Raw genomic sequence first — 7,234 nt, 5'->3', positions numbered from 1 at the left:
GCAAAACACCAGGAAGCAGCTGGGCTCGGTGGCTCATGCCTGAAATCCTAGCACTCTGGGAGACCAAGGCCGGAGGGGGAGGATGGTTTGAGCTCAGGAATTTGATAGTTTGCTGTGAGCTAGGCTGACAGCAGGCACTCTAGTCTGGGATGCAGAGTGAGATCTGTTTCAAAAAGAAGGAAACAAACAAACAAACAACTGTAGAGAGTAAGGCATGTAGGTCATGGCCCCATGTGGGATGTCCTGGGGAACTTGCCCTTGTTGTGTCCTGACTGTCTGGATTCCTGCAGAGCACCCGAAAAGCCACAGCAGAAATCCAAGCATGAGCTAATGAGGGCTTGGCAAGGGTGAAGAAGGTGGGAATAGACTAGCAAGCGCTGAGGGTTCCCCTTAATGGTGACTGAGAGGCTTCACTTACTGCGCAGAACTCCAGGGAGCAGCAGGAAACGATAAACCCTTAGCCCTTTCAAAGTAGTCATTCTCCTCCATGACCTGACAAAGACAGATGTCAAGTGGGCCCAGCAGGAGTTTGACAATTTGCCCAAACAGCTATTTTTAGTTGAGGCTATGAATTCTTAGGAAAGGGTTGTCAGCCTGGCACATTAAATCAGGGCCAGTATGAGTTAATTTGACCATCTTCTTAGAAAGGATTGTCTTTGGGGGTTTTCAGACGAGTGAACATTCAGTGCTCTGTCTTTTAGCATTATCATCCTCCTCCCCGCCCCTTGCATAGCTTTCTTTAGAGGGTTGGCTCCCAGGCCTCCAGGAGAGCCCCAGGAGGAAAGTCGGAATCCCTGGCCCGGGATTTACTTAGCTCTCCTCCATCTGAGCCTCCTCCACAATGCTGCTTTGAGCTTCGCTGAGAAATTGGCCTTATTGGCCAGGAAAAAGGAATTCTTTTCACCACAATAAGGAAAATGGAATCCCTTACTCCAGGCCCTTTATTTGCCTCCCAGGCTGCTGTGTGGCTGGCTGCCTCTCCTCTCTGTTGCCTGGCCTGTCATTCCCTCATCTTCCAGAGCTGGGGGAATATCTACTATTATTTCCTAAGGGGACCCATTCGTTTGTTTTCCTGAAACATTTTATTTATTTATTTTTACTATTATTTTTTTGAGACAGAGTCTCACTTTGTTACCCTCAATGGAGTGCTGTGGTGTCATAGCTCACAGCAACCTCAGACTCCTGGGCTTAAGTGATTCTCTTACCTCAGTTTCCCAAGTAGCTGGGCTACAGATGGCTGCCACATGCCCAGCTATTTTTTAGAGATGGGATCTTGCACTTGCTCAGGCTGGTCTTGAACCTGTGAGCTCAGGCTCTGCAGAGCCTTCCCAGCCTCCCAGAGTGCTAGGATTACAGGGATGAGCCATCCTGCCTGGCCCTCCTGAGACATTTTAATTCCTCGAGATGCAAAGTTTGCTTTTATTGTTATAGCTTTATTGTATACTCACTGTTAGGTGCCTAAAACCTTCCTCTACCTCCCCTCCCAGAACAAAAGGCCTCCCTGGCCCCACCTCAAGAGTTCTGTCACAAAGACCATAGCCGGCCAAAGCCTTCCCGCAGCCTGTGGAATCTCCCTCCCGATATTCCCCATATAAAAACAAGCCCTGGGCAGCGCCTGTGGCTCAGTGGGTTGGGCGCCGGCCCCATACACCGAGTGGTGGGTTCAAACCCAGCCCTTGCCAAACTGCAACAAAAAAATAGCCAGGCATTGTGGCGGGCGCTTATGGTCTCAGCTACTCGGGAGGCTGAGGCAAGAGAATCCCCTAAGCCCAGGAGTTGGAGGTTGCTGAGAGCTGTGTGACACCACGGCACTCTATGGAGGGCAATAAAGTGAGACTCTGTCTCTACAAAACAAAAACAAAAACAAACCAAGCCCCAACCACTTTTGGTGCAGCTGCCATCTTTACCAGGGCTATTTCATTAAACTTGGTCTGAACCTCTCCTAGTCGCATCTTTGGGTACCCTGCCAAACTCCTCTCATTTATTATATGTACTTTTCAGAAGATGTGAATTTTTTAAGGTCAAAGTTAAGTTTATTTATTTTTTTCATCTTGCCACTGGCCAGTGTTGTCTGTGTGTCTGTAAGAAAGACGTCCCTGGCAAGGTCCTTGTACAATTTCCAAGAGAGGTGACATCTTGCCTTTAGGCTGCTCTATGGCAGCCCGTTGGACTCTCCTTATACTTGTTAGCTCTTTGGACCCACGCAAATGTTTACTCTCCTAATATTGGATAATAAAAAACCCCAGAGAATATCAACATCTGCTTGTATGCTGAGTGCTATGTGTGCTTTCTCCCACGTATTCCACACAACTTTTTAAGGCAGATTGCACTACTCACATTTTATACAGAGGATGAACTTGACACTCACAGTCCTATTGCCAGTAGGTTGGTGTAGGTGGCTTCCCTGTAGAGCTTGCAGGCCTGACTCCATTTGCTCTCTTTGCATTACACCTGCTTGTTGTGGTGGAGAATTTCAGAAAGGGCATACTGAAGTTATGAGAAAATTTGTCTTGGATACTGTGAAGGGATATAGCCCAGAAAGAAACCCTAAGACTATTCACAAAAACCTCATTTGAAGGACATGCTCTTGTTGTGGGGTGGCTGTGCACAGCCTGACCACTAGATGGCACCAGTTCGGCGTTGGGAGAAGCATTTCCCAGTCATTTTATGGGCAAATGGTGCAGGTAAGCTGCCTGACTTGGCTTCCTGGGATGGCAAATGAGGAAGTGTCAAGGCTGGGCACAGTGGCTCACGCCTGTAATCCTAGCACTCTGGGAGGCTGAGACAGGTGGATTAGCCTGAGCTCAAGAGATCAAGATCAGCCTGATCCAGAGCAGGACCTCATCTCTAAAAAGAGCTGGGCGTTGTGGTGGGCGCCTGTAGTCCCAGCTACTTGGGAGGCTGAGGCAAGAGAATTTCTTGAGCCCAAGAGTTTGAGGATGCTGTGAGCTATGATGCCATAGCGCTCTACCAGGGATGGCAAAGTGAGACTGTCTCAAAAAAAAAAAAAAAAGAGAGAGAGAGCCAGCTGGTGAGTGGCTCTTGGAGTGAACTTGGATCACTACGTGGATGAGGGTGCAGAGCTAAATCCAAGTGGGGATGATCAGGACGTCTGGCATTTATGGTGACTTGAATAGGACAAACTATCTGCCTCCTGAAATGGTAAGTTCCTTCACTCTGGGGGTTCAACCAGCATTCACGGCAGGACGAACCCCATCCAGGACACTATTCCACTCCTGGATTTGCTGGGTAGGATTTAAGATCTTCTCAGAAGTGGAGAGTCTGTCTGTCTTAGCGGATATTTAGGAAGGACATTGCAGACCACATCAGCCAAGTACAGGAAATATTCTGGAGGAAGTTTAACTGCGCCATACTTGGGAATCTATCCAGCCCCTCCAGAACAGAATTCTCCCCTTTTTACCACCTCAAGGTCAAGGTGATGGCAGCAGTGGTTCCCACGTGGAAGTGCCCTCTGAGGCTGCCAAAGAAACTTTTCTTAGAATTTTATTATCCTGAGTTTGCAGATAAGGACTGACCAACGCAGGTAGGGAAAGCAGGGGCCACTGTCCGGTATCTCTTGGCAAGTCACAGGCAATTCTTTCCTGCCCACATCAGCTGGGGTTGCAACAGCCCCAGTTATAATGTATCCGAGCTGATCACCCGATGGTGGAGTCCTGTCCATTTGGAGGCCCCAGACCAATGACTGGAAGCGAACGCCTCACCCCACAATTTACTGCCCCTGGAACAAATTCCTTGTCTCACTGATAATTCTTTTGTGTGTAGCTGAAACTTTATCAGTTCTGGGACAATGTGTGTGACTTTGCCTGGATGAGAAAGCTCCATTTATTCACTAATTTGGCTGAATAGCATGGCTATTACTTTCTCTGTGAGTTTCTGACGTAAAGTGAGACAAACCCAAGTGCAAGCTTTTATGTGATCGTACTAATGCTGCTGAATGGATTTGGAACTGGATTCTTGTGTATGGAGAGGGCCTAGAGTTCAAAGCTGTTCCTCTGAATCACAGTGTAGCTGACGCATGCTTATGGCTTTGCTTTTTGTTCATATGCTCCTGGGCAGAGATGCAATTTTTTTTTAAAGCCTCCTGAGTAGCTGGGACTACAGGCACCTGCCACAACGTCCAGCTATTTTTTTGTTGCAGTTGTCCGGGGCCAGGTTTGAACCCGCCACTCTCGGTATATGGGGCCGGCGCCCTATTCACTGAGCCACAGGCCCCACCCCAGAGATGTAATTTGAGGAAAACAGGGAGAGAGAGAGAGTGTGCGTGTGTATCTGCGTGTATGCGCATGTGTGCATGTGCACCCATGCATGTCCTATGGAAATCAGGATTGGGCCCCACTTTCTTGCCTTTTCTCCCACTGAACCAGCAGCATGGTTGTTTGCTCTCTCCATCGTGCCTCTGAGCCATTCTGCCTGTCAATGCTCTGTCCTGGAAAACTTTATCCATTTTTCTCATTTAATGAACAGACCACCCACTAGGAGGTGGGACACCGGCTCCAGCCCTGATTTTAGCATTGATGTGCTGGGGTAATATTGTTCAAAGCAATTGGCTTCTTGGAACATCACTTGCTACAAGTGATGTGTAGCAAGAAATATTTGTTGGCTCAAAGTGAACCCACTTGAACAACAGGAAGATCTCCCTGAAACCATCCTGTGGGTAGCTGGAGGGATGAAGCGACAGAACAGAAGTTAAAGCAGGATCCTTTTTTCATTCCTCACTATCTTTGGTGCCCAGGCCAAAGCTTACTGAGCTACTCCAGCTCGTGGCCACCTCTCCCGTCTCTGATCTGTCACCTCTTTAGCCTTGTATTACTTTGCTTATTCATGATCTATTTTATTTATTTTTATTTTTTTATTACAGGTTAATGTGAGGGTGTAAACAACTAGGTTACAATATTTGCATTTGTTAGGTAGAGTCCCTCTTGTAGTTGTGTCCTGCACCCATGTGGTGTGCCATATACCTTTACACTGTGCCCATTAAGTGGGGGCACACCCCTCTCCTCTCCCCTCCCTCATTTTCCTTTCCCCCAACTTGAATTGAGTTTTTTTCCTTTTGTTAAGTCATATACATAGATCATGAATACATTTATGCATTTGTCAGGTACAATGTGTTGATTTTTTAATACAATTTGGAAGGCCTACATCAAACTAATTAATATAGCTTTCACCTAAATTACTTAATTCTTGTGTTAAGACATTTATGTTCTATACTTGATATGTTCTATACTTGATATGTTCTATACTTGTTCTATACTTATACCCTTGCAAAATGTTCCATAGGTGTGGTCCTACCGTTTACCCTCCCTCTATCAAACCTCCCCCCTCCCCTCCCTTCCCCCTATACTTCTCTCCTTCATCCTGGGCTATAGTTGTGATCTATCTTTCATAAGAAAGTGTGGGCTCGGCGCCTATAGCTCAACCGGCTAAGGCGCCAGCCACGTACACCTAAGGTGGCGGGTTCGAATCCCCAGCCCGGACCCGCCAAACAACAATGACAGCTGCAACCAAAAAATAGCTGGGCGTTGTGGCGGGCGCCTGTGGTCCCAGCTACTTGGGAGGCGGAGGCAGGAGACTCGCTTGAGCCCAGGAGTTGGAGGTTGCTGTGAGCTGTAATGCCATGGCACTCTACCCAGGGGGACAGCTTGAGGCTCTGTCTAAAAAAAAAAAAAAAGAAAGTGTGAGTAATTATAAATTGGTTCCTCATAAAAGTACTAAGTACATTGGATACTTTTTCTTCCATTCTTGAGATACTTTACTAAGAATATGTTCCAGCTCCATCCATGTAAACATAAAAGTGGTAAAGTCTCCATCTTTTTTAAGGCTGCATAATATTCCATGTACATATACCATAATTTACTAATCCATTGGTGGGTCGATAGGCACTTGGGCTTCTTCCATGACTTGGCAATTATGAATTGAGCTGCAATAAACAATCTGGTGCAAATATCTTTGTTGCAAAGTGATTTTTGGTCTTTTGGATATACACCTAGTAGAGGTGTATATGAATAACACACTTTTAGATCCCTGAGTATTCTCCAAACTTCTTTCCAAAAGGAACGTATTAGCTTGCATTCCCACCAGCACTGCAGAAGTGTTCCCTTTTCTCCACATCCATGCCAATATCTTGAGTTTGGGGATTTTGTTATGTGGGCTACTCTGACTGGAGTTAGATGATATCTCGAAGTGTTTTTATTTGCATTTCTCTGATTATTAAAGATGATGAGCATTTTTTCATGTGTCTGTAGACCATGTGCCTGTCTTCTTTAGAAAAGGTCTCTTGCCCACAATGAAATGGAATCACTTGTTCTTTTCTTATTAATAAGTTTGAGTTTTGGGCAGCACCTGTGGCTCAAGGAGTAGGGTGCTGGTTCTATATACTGGGGTGGTGTGTTCAAGCCCAGCCCCAGCCAAAAAAACCCTCCAAAAAAAAATTTGAGTTCTCTGTGGATGAATTGAGTTTTTATCTTATGTGGGCATGTATTAGATTGTCTACTGGCTTCATATTAGTATTGAGTACTTTGGATATTTGCTTTTCCATTTTCGTGATACTTTACTAAGAAGAACGTGTTTCAACTCCATCCAGGTTAATACAAAAGCTGTAAAGTCACCATCTTTTATGGCTGAATAGTATTCCATGGTATGCCTATACCACAGTCTGTTAGTCCATTCCTGGGTTGATGGGCATTTGGGTTGTTTCCACATCTTGGAGAATGTAAATTGAGCTGCGATAAACAGTCTAGTGCAAAGGTCTTTATGATAAGATGATTTTTTTTTTTGGAGTCTCACTCAACAGAGTCTCACTATGTTGCCCTCTGTAGAGTGCTATGGCATCACGGCTCACAGCCACCTCCAACTCTTGGGGCTTAAGTGATTCTCTTGCGTCAGTCTATCAAGGAGCTTGGACTATAGGCACCCCCCACAATGCCCGGCTATTTGTGTTGTTGTTGTAATTATCGTTGTTTGGCAGGTCTGGGCTGGGTTCAAAACTGTCAGTTCCAGTGTATGTGGCTGGTGCCCTAGCCACTGCACTAAAGGTGCCAAGCCAACCTCAAACTCTTGGGCTTAAGCGATTCACTTGCCTCAGCCTCCTAAGTAGCTGGAACTACAGGCACTCGCCACAACGCCCCACTATTTTTTTGTTGCAGTTGTTTAGCTGGCCCGGGCCGGGTTCGAACCTGCCACCGTTGGTGTATGTTACTGGCCCCGTAACCATTGT

Source organism: Otolemur garnettii, unplaced genomic scaffold (genome assembly GCF_000181295.1).
Source record: "Otolemur garnettii isolate 467f Iridium unplaced genomic scaffold, OtoGar3 scaffold00012, whole genome shotgun sequence".
Classification (NCBI taxonomy): domain Eukaryota; kingdom Metazoa; phylum Chordata; class Mammalia; order Primates; family Galagidae; genus Otolemur; species Otolemur garnettii.
Note: the sequence above shows the minus strand (reverse complement) of the source record.